This window comes from Ovis canadensis, chromosome Y (assembly GCF_042477335.2).
Source record: "Ovis canadensis isolate MfBH-ARS-UI-01 breed Bighorn chromosome Y, ARS-UI_OviCan_v2, whole genome shotgun sequence".
NCBI lineage: Eukaryota > Metazoa > Chordata > Mammalia > Artiodactyla > Bovidae > Ovis > Ovis canadensis.
In genome coordinates this window covers 15,920,650-15,945,255 of record NC_091271.1, presented here as the reverse complement: position 1 = coordinate 15,945,255, position 24,606 = coordinate 15,920,650, and positions in this window count along the sequence as shown.

Genomic DNA, 24,606 nt, shown 5'->3' with positions numbered 1-24,606 from the left:
CACATTGATTAGGTGAGGGTGAAGGTGGAGAGTGAAAGAGCCGGCTTAAAAATAAGTATTTAAAAAACTAAGATCGTGGCATCTGGGCCCATTACTCCATAGCAAATAGAGGGGAAAATGGTGGAAGTACTGACAGATTTCCACTTCTTGGGCTATTCAATCACTGAAATGATGATTACAACCATGAAGTCAAAGGATGGTTGCTTCTTAGCAGGAAAGCTATCACAAACCTAGACAGTGTGTTGAAAAGCAGAGACGTTATTCTACTGACAAAGGTCTCTATAGTCAAGGCTATGGTCTTCCTAGTGGTCATGTATGGTTTTGAGAGCTGGACCACAAAGAAGGCAGAGTGCCAAAGAGTTGTTGCCTTTGAGTTGTACAGGTGAAGACTCCTGAAAGTCCCTTGAACAGCAAAGAGATCGAACCAGTCAATCTTAAGGGAAATCAACCCTGAATACTTGTTAGAAGGACTGATGCTGAAGCTGAAGGTCCTCTATATTGGCCATCTGATGTGAACAGCTGACTCACTGGAAAAGTCTCTGATGCTGCACATGATTGAGGGTAGAAAGAGAAGAGGGCAACAGAGAATGAGATTGCTGGATGGCATCACCAATGCAATGGATATGAACTTGGGCAAACTTTGGGAGCTAGTGAGGGACAGTGAAGTCTGGCATGCTGCAGTCCATGGGGTTGCAAATACAACTGGGCAAATGAACAACAACAGTCTCTTGATACAAAGCTGTCCCAGGAAGAGTAGAAGAGGACATGATTTGTGAGAACAATGGAAACACCAAGCTCTCCCCTACTGATGGAAGAAATTGGTAGAGGATGACCACCAAGATTAGTGGCCTCTTGAAAAGTGTGCGTTCTGGCCACCTTTTAGAGTGCACTTCTCACACAGCCCTGATCTGTAGGTCAGCAGGCACCTGCCTGTGTCCTTAGGGCCTGATCTCCTGGGTACCAGGTTCTCAGTTGCTGTGAGATGCCCAGCCCTCTTGGTGGACACTCAGCCTGACCATATGTCACTCCATGGCCACAAGCCACAAGGACCTTCCTGCTTGTCCATAGCAATGGACTGGACTGGAGTTGGCATTGGGGTTGTCCATGGAAGGAAAAGTGGGAACAGGCCATATTTGTCTTTCTTTTTTGGTCTCTTTTGTTGGTCAGCCAACACAAACTGCAGGGTCTTAGTTCCCCAACTAAGCATAGAATCAATGCCCTCAGCAGTGATAGTGCACAGTTCTAACCACTCCAGGACTACAAGAGATTTCCCAGTAGGTCATTTCTTGACCCTAGCAGACGGCCCAGAAGTCTGACATTGGCTGCTGAGAGGCAGCCTTCTATGCATCAGGCTTTTATGATGTCACCAAATAGCCCTCTCTCCCTGACCTTTGGGAGCCCTGTGACCATCGTCCATATCATAGAAACTTCTGGAGGTAGAGAGGACTGAAGGACAACATACCCCCTCCCCACTGTATTTGTTTCCTAGCTACAGACCCAAATGCCTTCCAATAAATTCATCTGCTGTCAACACATCTACATAAAGCATGTTGTCCTCCTTCCTGGAAACCTTCTCTGAAGAAGAGGTTGAACTCATGTCCCCTGCTTCTTCCTAACCTAACATGTGAAGTCTTTCTGTACATCTGGTGATAAGCATCAGTGTATTCTGCTGGACAGCTGTGAGATTCCACCCTCCCGCCTTTTTTTCTTTTTTGGGTAAAAGACATAGTCTGCTTCACATCCAGGATGGTTTGAGCACAGTCCTTGCTCTGTTCTCAAGGTTCTGTACCTCACAGTCTAGGAGAGAAGTAAAAATAGTTGGGGCCATAAGAGAGTTGGGTGGGGACCTTTAGTAGCAGTGGCCTGCAAGAAGTGGTCCAAAGGAGCAGGCTGCATCCTGGATAATCTGGGTGGGTAAGAATTTGTTGATGGGTGGGAGTCACCTGGGAGATGAGTCATCACCTGCATACACCCTACCTGTCCTGAAGGTGAGCATTCTCTAGGGACTCCTGATATAAAGAACCTGTTAAGGTACTAAAGTGGCCACCAGAAATACCACAGACTTAAACAACAGGAAATTGTTTTCTCCCAGTTTTGGAGGCCAGAAGCCCAGAATCAAGGTGTTGACAGTGTGGTGTTTCTGGAGTTCTCTTTCTTTGATGTGCAGACAGCTGCATTCTCCTCTCCTCCTGTCCCATTATGTCCAAGCATCCTTGATGTCTTGTGTGTCCCAATTTCCTCTTTTTCTTTTTTGTTCTCACCATGCTTCTTCACTTCTGGGTCTTCGTTTCCAGACCAGGGATGGAACTTGGGCCCTTGGCAGTGAAAGCTCTAAGCCCTAACCACTGGCTTTTCAGGGAATTCCCCTTTCTCTTTTTATATGGAAAACCATCAGATTTGGACTAGGCTCACCGTAGAGACCTCATTTAAACTTAGTCACCTCATTAAAAGTATTATCTCCAAATCTGGTTACATTCCAAAGTGTTGGGGGGGTCAGGATTTCTGCAGATAACTTTTTAAATGAATTAATTTATTTGACTGCACCAGGTTTTAGTTGTGGCATGTTGAGTCTTCTGTCTTCCTGGCAGCATGTGGGATCTAGTTCCTTGACCAGGGACTGAAGCCCAACCCCTTGCACTGGGAATGCAGAGTCTTAGCCACTGGACCTTTGTGAAAGTCCCCTCAACCTATGGATTTTGCAGGACACAATGAAGTCCAAAACAGGGTTGATGGTAGGATGATTTGCTGGCTACACATTTGCACCATACCTGCTCATTAGAAAAATCTGAGAGCTTTAATAACGTTGACTCCCTGGTCCCAGTTGTGGAGATACTGATTCTGTGGGTATGGAGTAAGATCCACAGAATCAACCAGAACATCAGTATTTTTCAAAAGCTTTCTAGTACTCATGTTTAATATGGACACCTTAAGCAGCCTGGGCAACACCTGGGGCTTGTGAGAAACTCAGACTCTCAGGCCACACCCACAACTGTTGGATGATAAAGTGTTTTTGAATAAGACATGTAAGGCAATTCACTGATGGTTAAGAAGCACAGCCCAGGAGATCTGAAAGTATGGCTCAAACTGAGAAATTTGGATCCAAATCTCTGGGCTTTGCTTATACCCTAACTTCCTTCAATACAAAGGACATCTAGAAGCCCCAAGAGAGAGTGTGCCAGTCCTAGAATCTCTAAAGGGTGCTGGGGAGAATGCAGCTCCCAGCTCAAGCAACAACCTCTGATTGGTGTATTGAATTTCCAGTGACCTGCTCTTCCCAAGGCAAGTGCTCAATGTGTCACATGAAAAAAAAAAAAAAATTCCTGACCCTCAATCCTCAGGGTCTCCTGAAGGAGTAGATTCTTGAGTGCTTTAAACATGTTCTTATTGTTGTTTGGGCTCCCCTTGTGGCTCAGCTGATAAAGAAGCTGCCTGCACTGTCGGAGACCTGGGTTTGATCCCTGGGTTGGGATGATCCCCTGGAGAAGGGAAGGCTACCCACTCCAGTGTTCTAGCCTTGAGGAGTCCATGGACTGTATAGTCCCATTGGGTCGTGAAGGACCAGACACAACTGAGTGACTTTCACTTTCACTGTTGTGATTTAGTTGCTAAGTTATGTCTGACCCTTTTGTGACCCCATAGACTATTGCCTGCCAGGCTCCTCTGCCCATGGGATTTCCCAGGCAACAATCCTGGAGTGGGGTTGCCATTTCATCCTCCTGGGGATCTTTCTGGCCCAGGGCTTGAACTCAGGTCTCCTGCATTAACAGGTGGATTCTTTACCTCTCAGCCACCAGAGATCAATCTTTCCCAAAGTATTGGAGGATTTTACACCCTGGGATTCACTTCACTTCAGAATCAACTGAGGCAAACATTAAACTTTCAGATTCCCAGGCCCCCTCCTCTGGCAATTTGATTTTCTTAGGTGTGTTATGCAGCCCTGGAATCTCTATGTTTAACAATGTCCCAGGTGATTCTGAGATTTGATCAATTGTTAGAAGCATATGAAAATGACAGTGTTAGTCATCCAGTTGTGTTTGACTCTTTCAAACCCATGGATAGTAGCTCCCCAGACTCCTCTATCCATGGAATTCTCCAGGCAAGAATACTGGAGTAGATAGCCATTTCCTTCTTCAGGAGGTCTTCCTGACCTAAGGGTCAAACCCCAGTCTCCTGTACTTCAGGCAGATTTTTACTGTCTGTGCATCAGGGAAGCCTAGAAGCATAAATAAATGGTCAAAATTTTTCTTCCTTTGCCCTAAGTTTTTGCAAATATTTTAAAATTGACATCCAAAATGTTTTTGTTATAATTTTAAATGCTGCAAAACATAGTTTCTGGCATACAATAAAAATAAACCCTTTAAGTAAGTAAAACTAGAAATTCCCTGGTCAACCAGTGGGTAGTGCTCAGTGCTTTCACTCTGGTGACCTGGGTTCAGTCTCTGGTCAGGAAACTAAGATCCTGCAGGAAGTTGTATAGTATGTTCATAAATAAATAAAACTTAATATCATGCTTTCAAATATATCCATAAGAATGTAAATAGCATAGACATTTAAAATTATTTATTTTTATTTACTTATTTGGGTGTCTTGGGTATTAATGTGGCTTGCAGGATCCTTTGTCAGTTCTACTGCCCTCTGACATGTGGGATCTTAGTTCCCCAGTCAGGGATCAAACCCATGCTCCCTGCATTGGAAGGCAGATTCTCAACCACTGGACCACCAGGAAAGTCCCTAGTCTTGGGTTTTGATACTCACCAACGTTGGAGGAGGAGATGGCAACTCACTGCAGTATTTATGCCTGGAGAATTCCATGGATAGAGGAACCTGGCTGCCTACAGTCCATGGAGTCACAAAGAGTCAGACATGACTGAGCAACTAGGCACAGCATTCACCATCTTAAAAGAGTATAAAACAAGCTCTTTCTAATGGTCAGGTTTTTTCTTTTTTGCTTGCTTCATTGAGATGTAATAGACATATATTGTGTAAATTTCAGGTGAACACATGTTCATTTGATAAGAAAGGTATTTTCAATGTTCTATTTGGATACAGTACTTGAGATCATGTACATTAGTAAACTTCATTTTTGTTCTACTGCAGTGACTCTGTTACCTTACAAGAAATGGAAATACATATATTTCTTCTCTGAAACCCTCCCTCTCCCCTAAAAATCTGTGTGCAGAGGGCTGTAAAGGCAGTGGGAGGGAAAGCTTGAGATTAGAATATAGGTGGTGCAAAGTGGAAAGAGAGAGAAGAGAGGAAGTGAGGGAGGAAGGGAGAAGGAGGGGGACTAGAATGTGACCAGACACCCCTGACATAGTTTAAGAAAGCATGAGCCCCTATCTGGAAAAAGCTCCTGGGGTTCACCATGAAATCCACCGTGAGGACCCAGGGAATCCAGCGGGTGCTGAGTCTTCAAGTGCAGATCACCTGGGCAGTAAGCTCACTTCCTGCCCCCGTCACCCTGTCCCCCTCGCCCTGCAACAAACTCCCTTGCCTCTGGAAGAGAACAGGGGTTTGCTGTTTGCAGCTGGCCAATTTTCTGACATTGGAAGAGGATCCCTGCCCTTTTAGACTCCTGACATCAGCCCAAGCTCTGTTGAAATAGCTGTGTGGACCACCTTCCCCTACCCTTAAGCTATTGAACCCCAAATAACTAAAGATGCAGATAAATTGGACATAAGGTGATGGGCCTCTGGATGCCAGATAAGGAAGTGGGGACTCTCACCACCGTGAGACCTGGAAAACAGCCCCTGTGGAAAGGAGGGACCTGAAGCCCCACCCACATTCTTTCCTCTCTATAGCAATTTGATAGAAAGGTTTCTAGTTGAAAGATCCTATGGGGAAAAACTTGTTCAGAAACCTGATTGAAGCCCAGTTTGGGCAGTAGTGGATTGGATTAGAATGGACTTTTAAAGGCTTAGAATCACACCAGTCAGAATGGCAGCGATCCAAAAGTCTACAAGCAATAAATGCTGGAGAGGGTGTGTAGAAAAGGGAACACTCTTACACTGCTGGTGGGAATGCAAACTAGTACAGCCACTCTGATGAACAATGTGGAGATTCCTTAAAAAATTGCAAATAGAACTGCCTTATGACCCAGCTATCCCACTGCTGGGCATATACACCGAGGAAACCAGAATTGAAAGAGACATGTGTACCCCAATGTTCATCGCAGCAGTGTTTATATTAGCCAGGACACGGAAGTAACCTAGATGTCCATCAGCAGATGAATGGAGAAGAAAGCAGTGGTACTATACACAATGAAGTATTACTCAGCCATTAAAAAGAATACATTTGAATCAGTTCTAATGAGGTGGATGAAACCAGAGCTAATTATACAGAGTGAAGTAAGCCAGAAAGAAAAACACCAATACAGTATACTAACACATATATATAGAATTCAAAAAGATGTATTTGAGACAGCAAAAGAGACACATGTTTAGAATGGACTTTTGGACTCTGTGGGAGAGAGAGGGGGTGGGATGATTTGGGAGAATGACATCGAAACATGTATACTATCATGTAAGAAATGAATCGCCAGTCTATGTTCGATACAGGATACAGGATGCTTGGGGCTGGTGCACGGGGATGATCCAGAGAGATGATATGGAGTGGGAGGTGGGAGGGGGGTTCAGGATTGGGAACTCATGTACACCCATGGTTGGTTCATCTCCATGTATGGCAAAACCAATATAGTATTTTAAAGCAAAATAAAGTAAAAATAGAAATTGAAAAAAAAAACACAAATCATAAAAAATAAATAATAATCAGTTCTGATGAGATGGATGAAACTGGAGCCGATTATACAGAGTGAAGTAAGCCAGAAAGAAAAACACCAATACAGTATACTAACACATATATATGGAATTTAGGAAGATGGCAATGACGACCCTGTATGCAAGACAGGGAAAGAGACACAGATGTGTATAACGGACTTTTGGACTCAGAGGGAGAGGGAGAGGGTGGGATGATTTGGGAGAATGACATTCTAACACGTATACTATCATGTGAATTGAATCGCCAGTCTATGTCTGACGCAGGATGCAGCATGCTTGGGGCTGGTGCATGGGGATGACCCAGAAAGATGTTCTGGGGAGGGAGGTGGGAGGGGGGTTCATGTTTGGGAATGCATGTAAGAATTAAAGATATTAAAATTTAAAAAATAAAAAACTAAAAATTTAAAAAAAAAAAATTAAAAAAAAAATAAATGAAGGCTTAGAAACTTCTATTCCAGCCTCACTGATAAAAGTCTTTTGGAGACCCAAGTAGGAGTACCATGGACACAGGACACAGAAAGTGGTGCTGGTATTTCCAGAGAACTCTCTCTGGAACGTGCAGAAAAAGATACTCCAGCTTCACCCACCACTGGGGCTCAGAGTGGGAAGTGTTTAGCTGCACTGAGTCAACTGGACTTCAACAGCTGGTGAGCCATGGGGTGTGGAATTCTTCTTTTTGTGCTCTGAAGCCATGAGTCTGCAAAATTTCTCTGTAAAGGACTAGAGAGTAACCAGGAATTAAGGGCCATGCGGTCTCTGCCATTAGTAGTGTGAAACAGCCTCAGGCAGCTGCAAATGATCACAGCTGTGTTCCAATAAAACTTTATTTGTGACACTGAAATTTAGATAACATAATTTTCACGTCACAAAACACTTCGTTGTTTCCCCCCAAATTAAAAAAAAGTAAAAATATTGAACATATTTTTAAAAGTTAAAAAAAAAAACACGCACTAAAACATAAAAATCATTCTTAGCTTGCTGGTTAGTAGAAAAAAACAAACAGGAGGCAAGCCAATTTGTCAATCCCTGTCTAAAACATTTGCCTATATAATACAGCTAGCATCCCATTAGTGGCTTGTGACATGAATTTAGTAGGCTGGATTCTGCTTGTGAAAAATAGAAATTTTCATTAAAATGACATCAGGTGTAAGATACAACATTATTCCTTTTTTTTTTTTTTTTTGGCCATACCCTGTGGCAGGCGGGATAATAGATCCCTGACGAGGGATTGATCCCATGCCCCCTGGTGTGGAAGTGAGGAGTATTAAATACTGGATCACCAAGGAAGTCCCATATATATATATATAAAATATATATGTATGTATGTATGTATACATGTGTGCTCAGTTGCTTCAGTCATGTTTGACTCTTTGCAAGCCTACGGACTGTAGCCTACCAGGCTCCTCTGTCCGTATGACTCTTTAGGCAGGAATGCTGGAGTGGGTTGCCATTCCCTCCTCCAGGGGGTCTTCCTGACCCAGAGATGGAACCTGCATCTCTTACTTCTTCTGAATTGGCAGGAGGGTCCTTTACCACTAGTGCCACCATTACACACAGCCAAACAAACTGTTATATGTTACTGATGAAATGTGATCTGGTATCAGACATGGTCAGATGTAAACTTTAGAATGTCCCTTAATGTCAATGAAATGTATTAATGGCATAAAACTCTCAACAGAAGTATTATATGGAGAGAAATTATGTTACAAACCTTTTATTTCAATGACCACCACCTGTAGAGTTTAACAGGAGTGCTCAGGCTGCCATAGGGAGAAAAGGCAAAGGTAGGGGCTGGAGAAGTAACTTTAAAACTGTTATGTCACTTAACTGAGTTTGAGATGTTACCTTAAGTATAAAATACAGTGTGAATACTTATCTCAATGTTTCAGCCCATGATTAAATCAGGTACTAATTTTGTCTTTTGAAAGAAATATAATCATCACCACTTTTCTGCAGAGAATAAGTTCCAAGACACCCAGCAGACATGTCTAACCTCACATAGTATCAATATTTTTTCTATACAAACATACCTGTGATGCAGTTTATTTTATAAAAGTACAGTAAGAGATTGGCAACTAACTAATAATAACAGGAAAGTGAAAGTAAAGTCGCTTAGTCATTTCCAACTCTTTGTGACCCCATGGACTTCAGCTTAGTACGCTCTTCTGTCCATGGGATTTCCCAAGCAAGAATTCTTGACTGGGCTGCCATTTCCTTCTCTAGAGGACCTTCCTGACCCAGGGATCAACCCAGGTCTCCCTAATTGTAGACAGACATTTTACCATCTGAGCCACCAGGAAAGGTGTAATAACAACATAGAACAATTATAACAATATACTTTTATAAAAGTTCTGTGAATGTAGTATCCATGTAAAAAAATTACTGTACTAATTTAGTGATTTTTTTCACCCTAACTAAGCAGTTACTATGCTTTGTGTCCATAACTTTTGCTGTTTGAGGTTTGACAGGAAAACCAATGCAGATTTCTTTTCTCTTCTTCACATTCACCAAAGATCTTAGCAACCTCAGCATACTTTTTTTTCTCTTTTTATATCAAATTGAGAACTTTGATCTTTTCACTTTAAGACAGCACTGAATGGATTGTCTCTGGCATATCTAAATGGCCAGCATCACTCCACTTATGCTTTGGGGCCATTATTGAGTAAAATAAAGATGACTTGGTCACAAGACCAGTGACATCTCAAAAGTCATTGTGGTAAACGAGTTATAAATGGGTGGGATGTGCAGGACTAAGGAACGATTCACATTCAGGGCAGGAGGATGCAGGATGGTGTGAGATTCCAATCACACTCCTCAGAATGACATGCAATTTAAACTGTATGAGTTATTTCTTTCTGGACTTTTCCATTTAATATTTTCAGTGAACAATTGAGGGTTAACTACACCACAGAGAGTGACACCTAAGATCAGAGGGGATGACCTTCTCCTGCGGTGGAAAAAACACTAGAAGTAGGGGCCACTTGAAGCCAAAAGTGATAGTAAAATGGCCCATCTTCCCATGTGAGGAAGCACAAACACCGCCACAAGCCAAGAAAAAGACTGGAGGGTCCAAATCCAGAGATGAGAACAATGACGATGCTGAGGTCAGATTTGTTGGAGTGGAACATGTCAATGAGGATTCTGAAGCCCTCTTTGTCAGAGTGAGTTCAAGTTCAAAGCAAATCTTTTCTAATATTTTGAACGGAGTGACCAGGGACTCATCTTCCAGAAGTAAGAAGGGCCACTTGAGTCCAGATCCCTCCTGCATGTTGCAACCTACAAATCTCAGGACCCCAGCAGCAGAGCCAGCAGTTGTCTCACCAGCTTCGCAGTCTGAATATGGAGGAAGAGACAGTCCTATTATTTTCAAGCCTTTGTCTAAACCTGATTATAAAAGGAGCTCTCTGCCAGCCATGCTTCACAATTCAGAATTTCTCTCTCAGTAGCCTCGCTGTCTGAAACTGTTCTCTCATTAGGAGGCAAGGATGAAAGTCCTTTTATTCAAAGTGAGGTACCACTTCAGATGTAAATTTTAACAGTGGGAATCCCTAAAGACCTAAACTCTGATGAAATCCCAGGGAGACCTGCTTCCACCATGCCCCTCCAGGAATCTCTCCTACAAAGAATATGATTATCACCTTGGAAGATACCCTGACCTCACCAAGTCATGTGCATGGTGGGGTTTCATTATCATGGACTTATGCAAATAACCAGGCATGCTTCTGTCTTATGAATCCAGACAGAACATGTAATTTGGAAGGGCTGGAGAAAACAGACTTTTGGACTCTAAGAAGTCAAAGCAAGACTGTTGATCCCATGAACGGAAATCTGATCATGTTACTTGATGACTTTTACTATGGAAAGCATACAAGAGATGGGTAGCCAGAACAGAAGAGTCACACAAACTTAAATTGCCTCAGCTGCTTGAGAGTTCTAAAAGATGTCAAGTTTATGACACATGTGAGGAACCATCTGGAGCTTGAGAAGCAGAAGGGTGACATTTGGGAAATCCACACTGCTTGCCAACACTGCCACTGCCAGTTTCCCACCCCATTCCAGCTCCAGTTTCACACTGAAAGTGTCCACGCTTCCTGGGAGCTCTCCACAGTCTGTAAAATCTGTGAATTGTCCTTTGAATCAGATCAGGTTCTTTTACAGCACATGAAGGAAAGTCACAAACCTGGTGAAATGCCCTATGTGCGCCATGTTTGCAATGACCTATCGTCAGCCTTTGCCGAAGTGGAGGCATGTTTTAGAATGTGACGTGGAAATATGAACGATTTGCTTTGTCTGTTTTGCCTCAGATTTTTCAAACTGGTGAATTCCTTCATAAATCACGCTTGGAAGCACTGGAACAAGAGGGTATTTCCATGTTTGAAGCGCTGGCTACAGTTTTTTAAGCTGAAGGAAAAGACAGAGCACCAAACCAAGAATCATCAGTCAAAGCAATTGTGAGGGTTGCCTCCTAAAACAGAGGTAATGATCCGAACTTCAGTTCAGCTGGAATTGAGTTGATTTCCCTGAGAGAGACAGCATCCATCATTGTGAGGAACAATGACTCCCACTGCCACCCGGAAAAACTACAGAGGATTGACTATGAACACAAAATATTCCAGACATGCTGCAGCAAGGGATCTGGCGAAAAATTATGTTCTACCCACCTCCAGAAATTTGGAAAAGCCCTATTGAAGTTCAACCAGCTGTACATAAAGACCCTGCTTGGCTTTTGTTGTTCCGTTCTCAGTCATGTCTGACTCCCTGTGACCCTATGAACTTCAGTATGCCACGCTTCCCTGTCCCTCACCATCTTCTGAAGCCTGCTCAAACTCATTCCATTGGGTTGCTGATGCCATCCAACCATCTCATCCTCTGTCTCCACTTCTCCTGCCTTCAATATTTCCCCAGCATCTTCCCCCACCTCCTCACCAATGGGTTGACTCTTCCCATCAGGTGGCCATCAGGATCAGTTCTTCCACTGAATATTCAGGGTTGATTTCCCTTAGGATTGACTGATTGGATCTCCTTGCAGTCCAAGGGACTCTCAAGAGTCTTCTTCATTTTCCAGCACCACAGTTCGAAAAGATCAATCCTTCAGCACTCAGCCTTCTTTTTGATCCAGCTCTTCCATCTGTATCTGACTCCTTGGAAAACCATAGCTTTGACTTCATGGACGTTTGTTGGCAAACTTATGTCTATGTCTTTTAATAGGCTGTCTAGGTTTGTCACTGCTTTTCTTCAAAGGAGTGAGCATCTTTTAATTTCACAGCCTCAGTAACCATCCACAGTTATTTTGAGGCCCAAGAAAATAAAGTCTGGTTTACTGTAACTGAGATTGTACTTGATTCACCTCTGTAACATCAAGTAGCTTTGAAATCTCCATGTTCCTTCCTGGCCACTCTCTGCTCCCCAAAGTAACCATTTCTCTGACCTCTAGCACTACGGAGTCATTTTTCTCTGTTTCAAATTTTAAACAAATACAATCACACAATAAATTTTCTGTTCCTCTGGTCTTGGTTTTCTTTTAAATGAGTGAGATGTATTCTTATTGTATGTAGCTGTGGAACATTCTTTTTCATTGCTGGGTAGAATTCCTTTGGATGAATGGGTATAGTTTTATATGTCCATTTTACTGTGCTTGGAATATGAGGCTTTTATTTTGTCTTTTCGAGTAAGCCACCTATGAACCTGTGTATGTCTTCCTTAGTAATTTCTAGGATAGCTGTATGTGTATATTTAGATATGAGATTTTCTGATCATGCATGTGGTAGTGGTTTAGTTGCTAAGTAGTATTTGACTCTTGCAACCCCATAGACTCTAGCCCACCAGGCTCCACTGTCCATGGGATTTCCCAGGCAAGAATGCCACAGTGGGTTGGCATTTCCTTCTGTAGAGGATTTTCCTGACCCAGGGTTCAAACCTGGGTCTCCTGCATTGGAGGCAGATTTGTTACTGACTGAGCCATTCTAATAAGCAGGTACAGTCAAATGCTTTATCAAAGTGATTGAAGCAATGTGTATTTCCACTGACAGTACTGGCATTTCCATTTCTACCGAACACTTGGCACTGTCAGTCTGTTTCATCATATAACTTAGCAGGACCCTGCAGGGCTTTCCCAAAGACAGATCACCACTGCAACTATCACCAATATACCCATTCTCTTATTTGCAGAAAAACTTTAGGTCCTAGACCTTCCATGAGTTTCAAAGAACAATTTTAATTAGAAATGAAAAACTGCAGAAACAATGAAAAAATCAAGCAAGACAAGCAATAATTTGTTGTAGTGCAGTCATGTTCACTCTTTGCAACCACATGGTCTGCAGCACACCAGGCTTCTCTGTCCTTCACCATCTTGCTCAAGCTCAAGTCCATTGAGTCTGTGAATGTCACCCAACTATCTCTTTCTATGTCATCCCCTTCTCTTCCTGCGTTCAGTCTTTTCCAGCATTAGCATGTGTTCTAATGAGCTGGCTCTTCCCATAATGTGGCCAAAGTTTTGGAGATTCACTTTTAGCATCAGTCCTTCCAATGAATATTCAGAGTTGATTTCCTGTAGGACTGACTGGCTTGATCTCCCTGCAGTCAAAGGGACTCTCAAGAGTCTTAGCCAACACAACAGTTCAAAAGCATCAATTCTTTGGTGCTCAGCCTTCTTTACTGTACACCTCTCACATCCATACATGACTAGTGGAAGAACCATAGCCTTGACTACACAGACCTTTGTTGGCAAAGTAATGTCTCTGCTTTTTAATATGTCATCTAGGTTTGTCTCAGCTTTTCTTCCAAGGAGCAAGCATCTTTTAATTTCATGGCTGCAGTCACCATCTGCAGTGATTTTGGAGCTCAAGAAAATAAAGTCTGTCACCATTTCCATTGTTGCCTCATCGATTTGCCATGAAGTGATGAGACCTTTGACTGTGTGGACCACAGCAAACTCTGGAAAATTCTGAAAGAGGTGGGAATACCAGACCACCTGACCTGTGTCCTGAGAAATATGCATGCAGGTCAAGAGGCAATAGTTAGAACTGGACATGGAACAACAGACTGGTTCCAGATAGGGAAAGGAGTACGTCAAGATTGTATATTGTCACCCTGATTATTTAACTTATGTGCAGAGTACATCATGAAAACCTCTGGGCTGGATGAAGCACAATCTGGAATAAAGACTGCTGGGAGAAATATCCACAACCTCAGATATTCAGATGATACCACCCTATTGGCATAAAATGAAGAGTCTCTTGATGAGAGTGAAAGAGGTGAGTGAAAAGACTGGCTTAAAACTCACCATTCAAAAAATGAAGATCACTGCATCTGGTCACATCACTTCATGGCAAACAAATGGAGAAAAAGTGAAAACAACAGCAGATTTTATTTTCTTGGACCCCCAAATTACTGTGGACAATGAATGTAGCCACAAAATTAAAAGAAGCTTGCTCCTTGATAGGAAAGTAATGACAAACCTAGACAGCAAAAGAAAAAAAAAAAAGGAAAGAATAATTAATTAATTAATTAAATTTTTAAAAACAGCTAAGGCATCACTCTGCTGACCAAAGATCTTATAGTCAAAGCTATAGTGGCTAGGAGAGTAAGGAATTCACTTGCAAGAGGGAGACCTGGGTTCCAGGACATCCCTGTAGGACAGTGGTAAGACTATGTGCTCCCAAATTGGAGAGACGAAGTTCATCCCTGGTCATGGTATTAGATCCCACATACTACAACTAAAAATGCCTCATGTGACAATTAAAAATCCCTCATGTGACAATTAAAAATCCTGCATCCCACATGCTGCTATGAAGATTGAAGAGCCCTTGTGCTGCAGCCCTTGTACTGCAAGCACAGCCAAGTAAATGTATAAATATTTGAAAGAAAGAAAAATATATGAGAATTCCCTGTTGTTTCAGTGGTTAGCACTTGATACTTTTACTGCCAATGGCCAGAGTTCAACACCCGGTTTTGGAACTAAGATCCCACAGATTATGTGGGATGGCCAAACAAAAAAACAGAATGATAATAGAGGAGGAAAAAACTCCCAGAATTTGTAAATGAAGCAATATAACTGCAAGCAGGCTGAAGATAGAGTAAGGATTGCCAGGAACCCAAAGTGCAAATGTAGCACCTCTATAGTTCACAAGCCTCTTTAATGTTGTGGTTAGGCTCCTGCTTCTGAACATAAATAACTTGTAGCTACTAAGATAAATTGTTATGAAAAAAAGAAAATGGTTGAACTGAATGATATTGAAAATAGCAAATGTTTTGAGACAGGGATAAAGCAGTTTCATGTGTTAACGTGCATTATGTTTGAAAAGAAATATTGGCAAAACAATGATCTAAGTCAGTGCTATTCACAGAAGTTTCTGCAGCAATAAAAATTTTTAATATCATTGTTACATGTATTCTGTAATAAGGATGATCAGCTTTTCACATATATAAATGAATATATATTTTTCTCTTCTCTGAGGTGACCTGTTTATATTTTTATCTGATTTTTCAGATGGAGAGTTCATCTTGTAGGAATTTTTTTTTGAGGGGGGGGGTTGCTTAAGTGATCTTAGATCTTCAACCAGGGATCAAATCTCTGCTCCCTGCAGTGGAAGCACAAAGCCCTAACTACCAGATCACTAGGGAATTCTCAATGAAAATATTTTCTATCTCCTTGTCTAATATGCCGCTTTGGAGATGTTAAAATGTAGCTAGTGTGACTGAGGTATTAAATCATTGTTTGTGCTAAGTCACTTCAGTCCTGTCCAACTCTTTGTGACCCCATGGACTGTAGCCCACCAGGCTCCTCTGTCCATTGGATTCTCCAGGCAAGAATACTGGAGTAGGTTGCCATTTCCCTGTCCAGGGGATCTTTCCAGTGATTGAACCTGGGTCTTTTACATCTCCTGCATTGGCAGGCGGTTCCTTATGACTAGCACCACCTGGGAAATCTATTAAATCTTTAATTTAATTTAATTAATTTAAAACCAAAAGATATGGCTAGAAGAACCAGATCTTCCTTATAAATGAGTTTCAATTAATCTGTATACTCAGTAATTTGTGTATCTCTTAGATATTTTCCTCAAGATGAGAGTCCATGCCCGACCTCAAGTGTAGGCTGGGTTTAGTGCCTTGTTTCTAAAGAACAGAGTATGTCAGGGGGAAGAAGATAACTTTATAGCAGAGGAAATAGTGGTAAATCATATTGAGAAATCTGTATGGAGGTCAGGAAGCAACAGTTAGAACTGGACACGGAACAACAGACTGGTTCCAAATAGGAAAACGAGTATATCAAGGCTGTATATTGTCACTCTGCTTATTTAACTTATAAGCAGTGTACGTCATGAGAAACACTGGGCTGGAAGAAGCACAACCTGGAAAAAAGATTGCTGGGAGAAATATCAATAACCTCAGATATGTAGATGACACCACCCTTATGGCAGAAAGTGAAGAGGAACTAAAAAGCCTCTTGATGAAAGTGAAAGAGGAGAGTGAAAAAGTTGGCTTAAAGCTCAACACTCAGAAAACGAAGATCATGGCATCCGGGTCCATCATTTCATGGGAAATAGATGGGGAAACAGTGGAAACAGTGTCACACTTAATTTGGGGGGGCTCCAAAATCACTGCAGATGGCGATTGCAGCCATGGAATTAAAAGACGCTTACTCCTTGGGAGAAAAGTTATGACCAACCTAGATAGTATATTCAAAAGCAGAGACATTACTTTGCCGACTAAGATCCATCTAGTCAAGGCTATGGTTTTTCCTGTGGTCATGTATGGATGAGAGAGTTGGACTGTGAAGCAGGCTGAGCACTGAAGAATTGATGCTTTTGATCTGTGCTGTTGTAGAAGACTCTTGAGAGTCCCTTGGACTGCAAGGAGATCCAGCCAGTCCATTCTGAAGGAGATCAACCCTGGGATTTCTTTAGAAGGAATGATGCTAAAGCTGAATCTCCAGTACTTTGGCCACCTAATGTGAAGAGTTGACTCATTGGAAAAGACCCTGATTTTTGGAGGGATTGGGGGCAGGAGGAGAAGGGGGTGACTGAGGATGAGATGCCTGGATGGCATCACAGACTTGATGAATGTGAGCCTGAGTGAACTCTGGGAGTTGGTGATGGACAGGGAGGCCTGGTGTGCTGCGATTCATGGGGTTGCAAAGAGTTGGACATGACTGAGCGACTGAACTGAACTGAACTGATATTGATAGTATGGATTCTTGATGGGCAGTGATAAGATATATATACCCTTGGAAGTATAGTTCTAAAAATATATAAACCCCAGTGCAACCAGGAAAAACATATCAAACCCATATTGAGAGTCATTCTCCAAAATACCTGCCCCTGAAGACTTCTGAAAATTACCAAAAGTCATGAATAGCAAGGAAAGATTAAGAAAATGCTATAGACCAGAGTGATGGACAGGGAAGCCTGGCATGCCGTGATTCATGGGGTCACAAAGAGTTGGACATGACTGAGCGACTGAACTGAACTGAACTGAACTGAACTGAACTGAACTAAACTGACAGACCAGAGTAAGCTAAGGGACGTATCTGTGGCTTTTCAGTATGTGTTCTCATACAGTTCAGTATTCTATATGGGAATATGAAACTGGAAATGAACATCTGTAGAAAAACTGGTAAAATCTGGGTGAAACCTATAACTTAGTTAAAGGTTATCCTACTGAAAGTTGCTGGAATAATTATGAGGCTTAAAGGAGGTCATTTCATATATATATACATTTTAGACATTGCAAGTATTTTCTGTATATCACACCAATTTCATTTTTACTTCACTGGAATGGAAATCTAAAGTATGGTATAATTAACTGAATGGAAAAATTCAAATACAGTGGATCAATAATGTTTAGACTGCATCAACTGACCATAATGCAATAATGAGAAATTGACAAAGAAACTTCTTTTAGAATGCCATTCACTTTTAAAATATCAATAAATATATTAATACATATCTTCATGGAATTTTTAGGCAAGACTACTGGAGTAGATTGCCATTATTTTCTCCAGGGGATCTTCTTGTTCTGGGATCAAACCTGACCCTCTTGTGTCTCCTGCATTGGCTGGAAAGTTTTTACCATTTGAGCCCAGGGAAGCCCATGCATTATCTAATCTTTGTCTTAAGAACAGAATATTAGGATATACTTGGAAGTGAATGATAATGAACATACTATTCAGCAAAAATTGTGGGACACAATTAAAGTTGCATGCGGAAACGATGGAAACATTGACAGATTTTATTTTCTTGGGGTCCGAAATGATTGTGGATGGTGACTGCAGCCATGAAATTAGAAGATATATGCCTCTTGAAAGAAAAACTATGACAAACCTAGATAGCATATTAAAAAGCAAAAACATTCCTTGCTGACAAAGCCCAGCTAGTCAAAGCTAAGGTTTTTTCAGCAGTCATGTAAGGATGTGACAATTGGATCATAAAGAGGGCTGAGTGCTGAAGAATTGACGCTTTTGAACTGTGGTGTTGGAGAGGATTCTTGAGAGTCCCTTGGACGGCAAGGAGATCCAACCAGGCATTCCTAAGGGAAATCAACTCTGAATATTCATCAGAAGGACTGATGCTGAAGCTGAACATCCAATATTTTGGCCACCTGATGTGAAAAGCCAACTCATTGGAAAAGACTTTGATGCTGGGAAAGAATGAGGGCAGGAGAAGAAGTGGGCAGCAAAGTATGAGATGGTTGGATGGTATCACCAACTCAATGGACAATGAGTTTGAGCAAACTCCAGGAGATAGTGAAGGACAGGGAAGCCTGGTGTGCTGCATGCAGTTCATGAGGTTGCAAAGTGTCCTACATGACTGAGGAACTGAACAACAGCAAATTAAGGTAAATTTATAGCATCATCTATAAGAGAAAGGATAGTTACAAATAACTATCTCAAAAAGTTGTAAAGATGAGCAGCAGAACAAACATAGTGATAAGAAGGAATGAAATGAATAAAGAATGAAAAATGAATGTAATAAAGAAGAAAATATTGAAACAAAACCAAAACTTTATTCCTGCATACGACTGCTTGGAGACTTCCAGCAGACCAGGGCATTAAAAAAAATTAAAAAAAAAAAAAAACTCCTTAAAGGGCCAAAAAAGAAATACATTAGGCTTTGTGAATATAATCTTTGACAATTAATCCAGTTTTCAGCCATAGACAATAACCAAAGGAATTGGCAAGTCCCTATTCCAACTTTAAGGACTCTGAAAGTTGAATTTCACACAATTTTCAAGTCTGAAATAATATTCTTTTCTGTTTTCCTAAGCCATTAAAAAGCCTAAATCTCTAAAATTTCAAAAAAGAAGTAAAGTTCATTCTCAGCTCACTCTAGCCTGTGCAAAAACAGGGGAAGGCTGCCCTGCATTGATCCAAATGGAATTCCAAGAGGAGGAGCTTCAAGATCCAGGTGCATGGTCAAGTTCCATAAGCAAAGGGCAGGTCACCCCTGAGAGCTGTGAATGCTGGACACCATCACTGGACTCGCCTAGTAGACTTGGATGCTGCTCTCAGCACTGTGCCCTAGGGACCGTGCAATATGTTTTTTGTTTCCATCCCCCACCCTCCCCACACCCCAGCCCACCCCCCCATCCCCGACCCCCGGCCCTCTGGTGAGCTGCACAATCCTGACAGAACCAAGTCCATTGAGATTCAGGTTCAGCCTAACTGCGCCCTCAGCGGTTGCCTCCAGAGGTGCCACTGCGCATGCAGGCCTGCAACTCGGCCTTGCGACCAATCAGATTGCTGGCGCCGACACCTGGCAGCCAACCATCGGTGGCAGCTGTCGCCCTGTAGGGGCAGCTGCAGCGTTGCCCAGGGCATGAGAAGGCGTCTTTGCCTCAAGTTTAACCCAGAGACCGCCTAGGGGCAAGTGAGCTGCGGACAGTTCCGGCCCCACCGCCAACGGGGACCGGTAAGGACTGGGGCATGGAGTGGCCAAAGTGGTGCCTGAGGGCCAAGGGGAGGGTTTCTCGAGTCCCCACGGGCACGGGGCCTTGGTCGGCGGGGCGGCATGTGTGGGGTGGCGGGCCCTCGGGAGGGAGCATGTGGCCGGGCCCACAGGCCCCGAGGCCCCTTTCGTCCGCTCCCCTCTCTAGTCTGGGCGGGCGCTGCTCTTCGGCAACCTTCCTGCCCCAGAGGTGGGTCAAGCCAGCTTAAGGGAAGGGCCTGTCATGCGCCCGGCCCCGCTCAGATCTCCATTAGAACCTAATATATTTAAACACACAGAGACATATTCACAGCGGGTTTGTGACTCGGGCCGACCCCGTTCTGGACCCATACAGTCAGGTGGGCGCAGCAAAAAAAAAAAAAAAAAAAAAATCGATCTAGTGGCCTCTTCACTGCCACAGTGCCTTGGTAGTTTTCCTGTTTCCTCTGCCTCTCCTCGGACTCCAGGGCTGCCCCTCTACCTTAGGGCCCCAAGATTCAGCCCATTGGTTCAGGGTATTGGCATATGAGGTATTTGTTCCTTTGTTACTGAGAGAAGGGAGGTGGGAAGAAGCAGCTCAGAGAAGAGGAGTTCAGTCACTTGTTCTAGTTGACTGTGAGGAGCCTGGTCAGCATCCATAGGGTAGGACCAGGTAGGTACTGGGGGATAGGACATTCCCAGAACATGTGACTCACTGTGACCATTCCCTCTGCCCGCCCCCAGGATGTGACCTTCTCCTGCCTGGGAAGTCTCAAGCGCTTGGGTCTTCAGTGTTCCCCTGAGGTAAGGTGACAGACATCTTTACAATAAGGAACACAGTTTTCTCTTTCTTGTCTTCCATTTTTCTCCTTTCATTCATGGGCTGACAATTGCTGATGAAGGCATTTCTGTACATCTTGTGATAAGCTTCAGTGTATTCTGCTGGACAGCTGTGTTTTTTTTTGTTTGTTTGTTTTTGTTTGTTTGTTTGTTTGTTTGCTTTGGTTAAAAGACATACTCCCCTTCACATTCAGGATGGTTTGAGCACAGGCTTCACTCTGTTCTCAAGTTTCTGTCCCTCACAGTCTAGGAGAGAAGTAAAAGAAGTTGGGGATGGAAAGAGAGTTGAGTGGGGACCTTTAGCAGCAGTGGTCTGAAAGAAGTGATCCACAGGAGCAGGCTGCACCCTGGAAAATCTGGGTGGGTGGGCATTTGTCAATGGATGGGAGTCACCTGGGAGCTGAGTCATCACCCTACCCATCCTTGAGTGAGCCCTCTCTAAGGACTCCTGACCTACAGAAGGTGTTAAAGTACTAAAGTGGCCACCAGAAATACCACAGACTTAAACAACAGGAAATTGTTTTCTCCCAGTTCTGGACGCTAGAAGTTCAGGATCAAGTTGTTGACAGTGTGGTGTCTCTGGAGTTCTCTTTCCTTGATGTGCAGACATTCTCCTGGTATAATGTACCTTATTTCCAATCATACTTGATGTCTTGTGTGTCCTAATTTTCTCTCTCTCTCTCTCTCTCTCTCTCTCTCTCTCTCTCTCTCTCTCTCTCTCTCTCTCTCTCTCTCTCTCTTTTTTTCTGGCTGTGCTTCTTCTCTTCTGGGTCTTAGTGTCCAGAAAAGGGATTGAAATTGGGCCCTTGAAACTGAAAGCTCTGAGTCCTAGTCATTGGCCTTTCAGGGAATTCCCCTCTCTCTTTTTATATGGAGAACCATCATATTGAACTGGGGCCCACCCTAGTGACCTCATTTTAACTTAATCACTTCATTAAAGGTATTATCTCCAAATATGGTTACATTCCAACGTGTTGGGTTTTAGAACTTCTACAGATAATTTTAAAAATGATTAAGTTATTTGCCCCAGGTCTTAGTTGTGGCACCTGGGGTCTACAGTCTTCCTGGGATCTAGTACATGGGATCTAGTTCCCTGCCTAGGGACCGAAGCCTCCCCTGCACTGGGAGTGCAAAGTCTTAGCCAATGGGCCATTGTGAAACTCCCCTCAACATATGGGTTTTGAAGGACACATTGAAGCCCAAAACAGGGTTGATGATAGGGTGATTTGCCTGGCTACACATTTGCGCCCTACATGCTCCTTAGAAATATCTGAGACCTTTATTAACGTTGACTCCCTGGTCCCATTCCTGCAGTTGCTGATTCTGTGAGTATGGAGTAAGATCCACAGAATCAACCAGAACATCAGTACTTTTCATAAGCTCTCTAGTACTCACTGTTTAATATGGACACCTTAAGCAGCCTGGGCAACACCTGGAGCTTGTGAGAAACTCAGACCCTCATGTCCCACCCACAACTTTTGGATAAGAATGTGTTTTTGAACAAGACACGTAAGCAATTCCTTAGATTCACTGAGGTTTAAGAAGCAGAGCCCAGGAAATTTGAAATTGTGGCCCAAACTGAGAAGTTTGGATCCAGATCTCTGGTCTTTGCTTATACACTAAATTCCTTCAGTAAGAAGGACATCCAGAAGCACCAAGAGAGGGTGTGGGAGTCCTAGAATCTCTGAAGGGTGGTGGGGAGGATAAATTACCCATAACCTGCTCCTCCCAATGCAGGTGCTCAGTGTGTCACATGATGAAAAAATGAATCATTGACCCTCAACCCTCAGGGTCTCCTGAAGGAATGTATTCTTGGCTATTTAAAACAAGTTCTTGTTGTTTGGGCTCCCCTGTAGCTTAGCTGGTAAAGAATCTACTTGCAATGTGAGAGACCTGGGTTTGATCCCTGGGTTGGGAAGATCCCCTGAAGAAGGGAAAGGCTACCCAATCCAGTATTCTAGCCTGGAAGATTCCATGGACTGTATAGTCCAAGGGGTCTGGAAGGGTCAGACACAACTGAGCAACCTTCACTGTTGTGGTTTAGTTGCCAAGTTGTTTCTGACTCTTTTGTGGCCCCATAGTCTGTAGCCTGCCAGGCTCCTCTGCCCATGGGATTTCCCAGTCAAGAATATTGGAGTGGTTTGTCATTTCTTCCTCCTGGGGATCTTTCTGATGCAGAGATTGAACCCAGGTCTCCTGTATTAACAGGTGGATTCTTTCCAGCTAAGCCACCAGAGATCAATCTTTCCCAAAGTATTAGAGGATTTTACACCCTGGGATTCACTTCACTTCAGAATCAAGTGAGGCAAACACTGAACTTTCAGATTCCCAGGCTCTGTCCTCTGGGAATTTGAGTTTCTTAGGTGTGATATGCAGCCTTGGAATCTCTATGTTTAACAATGTCCCAGGTGATTCTGAGATTTGAGCAATCACTAGAAGCATATCAAAATGAAAGTGTCATCCAGTTGTGTTCCATTCTTTGTAAATCCATGGATAGTAGCTCCCCAGACTCCTCTGTCCATGGAATTCTCCAGGCAAGAAAACTGGAGTGGATAGCCATTCCCTTCTCCAGGAGATCTTCCTGACTCAGGGATCAAACCTCGGTCTCCTGTACTGAAGGCAGATATTTTAGTCTCTGACCCAACAGCGAAGACTAGAAGCAAAAATAAGTAGTCAAATTTTCCTTCCTTTCCCCTAAGTTTTTGCAAATATTTTAAAATTGACATCCAAAAGGTTTGTGTCATCAGCATAAACACTGCAAAGGATGTAGATTTGGCATACAATAAAATTAAACCTCTTAATTAAATCAAACTAGGAATCAAACAAATTGTTAGTGCTCAATGCTTTCACTCTGGTGATCTGGGTTCAAGCCCTGGTCAGGAAACTAAGATACTGCAGGAAGTCTCATGGTGGGCCCATAAATAAATAAAACTGTTAATAACATGCTATCAAATATATCCATAAGAATGTAAATAGCATAGAGTTTTTAAAAATATTTATTTTTATTTACTTATTTGGCTGCCTCAGGTCTTAGTTGTGGCATGCAGGATCCTTCATCAGTTCTACTGCCCTCCAGCATGTGGGACCTTAGCTCCCCAACCATGGACCAAACCCTGCATTGGACCTGCATGGACAAAACCCCATGGACATTCCCTGCATTGGAAGGCAGATTCTCAACCATTGGACCATCATGGAAGTCCTTAGCCTTGGGTTTTGATACTCAGCTTTGGAGAAGGACGACGCAACCCATGCCAGTACTTTTGCCTGGATAATTCCATGGATAGAGGAGCCTGGCTGGCTACAGTCCATGGGGTCGAAAAGAGTCAGACAGGACTGAGCAACTAGGCACAGCACTCACCATCAACCATCGTAAGATTGTAAAACCAGCTGTTTCTAATGGTCAGGGTTTTTTTTTTTTTTTTCCTGCTTCATTGAGATATAATGGACATGTATTGTATAAATTTAAGGTAATCTTATGTTGATTTGATAAGAAAGGTATTTTTGATGTTATATCTGGTTACAGCAGTTGAGATCATGTTTATTAGTAAACTTCATTTTTGTTCTAATTCAGTGACTGTTACCTTATAAGGAATGGAAATACACATATTTCTTCTCTGAAACCTTCCATACCCCTAAGAATCTGTGTGCAGTGGGCTGTAAAGGCAGTGGGAGGGAAGGCTTGAGATATAATCTAGGTGGTGCAAAGAAGGAGAAGAGAGAAGGGGGAGTGAGGGAGGAAGGGAGAAGGAGGAGGATCAGGGTGTGACCTGATACCCCTGAGGTAGATTAAGAAACATGAGCTCCTGCTTAGAAAAAGCTCCTGGAATTCAGCATGAAGATCCACAGTGAGGACCCCAGGAATCCAGTGGGTGCTGAGTCTTTAGGTGCAGGTCACTTGGGAGTAAGCTTGTTTCCTGGCCCCCTCATCCTGCCCCCCTTCCCCCCAAACCTCCCCACTTTCTCCCGGAAGAGAATAGGGGTTTTCTCTTTGCAGCTGGAGGATTTTTTGGCATTGATAGAAGACCCCTCCCTTTCTAGGTTCTGGAAATCAGCCCAAGTTGGAATAGCTATGTGGACCACCTTCCTCT